The sequence below is a fragment of the Babylonia areolata genome, chromosome 35 (assembly GCF_041734735.1).
Source record: "Babylonia areolata isolate BAREFJ2019XMU chromosome 35, ASM4173473v1, whole genome shotgun sequence".
NCBI lineage: Eukaryota > Metazoa > Mollusca > Gastropoda > Neogastropoda > Buccinidae > Babylonia > Babylonia areolata.
The window spans coordinates 8855685-8858184 of NC_134910.1; the positions used below are offsets into that span (position 1 = coordinate 8855685).

A 2500-nucleotide genomic window follows, 5' to 3' on the forward strand; every position below is an offset into this window, starting at 1 on the left:
CAACCACAACATAAGTGACATCCATATATATTCTGGGCATAGCAACTGTGAATGGTAGTATAAGTCATTCGAATAAGTCTTCAAATATAATAACTGATATCCATATCCCTCAAAGTATATCATCCATATATATATATATATATATACATACATACATACATACATGTAACTCTCTCCGAGCAGGAAGAGAGTCGGCCAATCTTTGAAATTGGGAAAAGCCATAAAAATGGGAAATGTAGTGGTGTGACGTTTTTCTTCTGGTCATCCGTTACATGGACACTGTCCTTAGCCTCCATCCTTCAGATTTTCTGTTACGTGGATACGGACCTTTAGCCTCCATCCTTCAGATTTTCTGTTACGTGGATACGGACCTTTAGCCTTCATCCTTCCGATTTTCTGTTACATGGATACGGACCTTTAGCCTCAATCCCTCCGTACATCCGTTACATGGATACGGATCTTTAGGTTTTATCCTTCCAATTATCCTTTACATGGATGTAGACCTTTAACCTCTGTTAATTCCACTGTCTGATGAATGGACACGAACCTTAAACCTCTTATTTCCACTGTCCTTTACATGGTTACGGACCCTTAACTCTCTCCATGCGAACGGCGAAAGAGACGACGTTGACAGCGTTTCACCCCAATTACCACCATCAAAATATTGCAAGCGGAAGGCTCTTATACTGAAGAGGTGAATGTTGACAAAGAATACCACAATTCTGACGACGGAAGCTAAAGGTTGGGTCATTCAGACACCCACTGGACATCCGAGGGGTCTGTGTAGAGGAGAAGAGAGGACTGGCCGTACTGAGTGAGTTAACCTTTGTTTATTTCCATTATATGTTACACATGTTATGTATGTTAGGGACCTTTAGCCTCCATCCTTTCAATTATCTGTTACGTGGATACGGACCTTTAGTATTGTCTTTCCGAACATCAGTCGCATGGATACGGACCTTCAGCCTCTTTTCTTCTGAACATCCGTTACATGGATACAGACCTTTAGCCTTGTCTTTCCGAACATCCGTTACGTGGATATGAACCTTTAGCCTTGTCTTTCCGATTTTCTGTTACATGGATACAAATCTTTAGCCTCAATCCCTCCGTACATCTGTTACATGGATACGGATCTTTAGGTTTTATCCTTCCAATTATCCTTTACGTGGATATGAACCATTAGCCCTGTCTTTCCGAACATCCGTTACATGGACACAGACCTTTAGCCCTTGTCTTTCCGAACATCCGTTACGTGGATATGAACCTTTAGCCTTGTCTTTCCGAACATCTGTTACGTGGATATGAACCTTTAGCCCTGTCTTTCCGATCATCCGTTACGTAGATACAGACCTTTAGCCCGGTCTTTCCGAACATCCATTACGTAGATATCAACCTTTAGCCCTTGCCTTTCCGAACATCCGTTACGTGGATATGGACCTTTAACCATCTCTCATCCCAAGCGGTTCCAACAGCTCCAGTAACCGAGCAGAAGACCCCCATGCTTGAGCCCTGAGCGGATCGAGATAAACATCTTTCTCCTTACTCTCCATTAAAACTCGACCTTGTTTGATGGAATGAAACGATTAAAAAAATTTTTTTTAAAAAGAACTGTGTGGTGCATGCACTTAGTGCGCTCAAACGAATCACATTATCTATGACAACACATGCGGACACGACCCATTTCCACACACACACACACACACACACATATATATATATATCTATAATTATACAAACATGAATACATTTGGTTCCGTATTAACTGTCAACAACAAACAACAACCACCACCACATGATACAAAACGATCACCACTTGTGACGTCCAGTCGACAAACACATACATGCAAACCCCCCCACACACACAATGCCAAGTTTCGTTTCGGCGCTATGAGTCTTCATCAGGGTGAACAAATATCGCCCACAGGAACGGACAAACAGAAGCGAAATGAAACACTTTGCTGTTCGTTTTTCCCCGTAGCCCTTGGACTCGGAGAAGGCTTGGATTGATGGGGGGAGATATCTTTCCCCCTTGTTTACTTATTGCGGAGTATTGTGTTCCGTTTTGGAGTGCGATAGCGCAAAACTAAAAAAAAAAAAAAAATCGAGACAGGGAGAAGATGGAGAGAGAGGGGGGGGGGAGAGAGAGAGAGAGAGAGAGAGAGAGGAGAGAGAGAGGGAGGGAGAGAGAGAGAGAGAGAGAGGAGAGAGAGAGGGAGGGAGAGAGAGTGTTTGTGTGTGTGTGTGTGTGTGTGTGTTTGTGTGCACGCGTGGTGTTTGTGCGTGTGCGTTGTGTGCATTTCTATGCATTTCTGTGTATGTGCATGTATATTTCTCGTTCCGTGTGTGTGGGGGGGGGGGGGGGGGGGGGGGGGGAGGGGGGGGGATAGCGAGCCAGAAAGCAGAAGAGCAACAACAAAAACCACCACCAAGAAGAAAACAAGAGAAAAACAACGAAGAAGAAGAAGAAGCAGAAGAAGAAGAAAAACAACAAGCAGAAGAA

General features: G+C 43.7%; 1 protein-coding gene across 1 annotated transcript in view; it reads right to left on the bottom strand.

Moving 5' to 3' along the window:
* Nucleotides 1-2500, bottom strand: part of LOC143277791 (uncharacterized) — a 63330-nt gene that overhangs the window by 48924 nt on the left and 11906 nt on the right. The window lies entirely within an intron of this gene.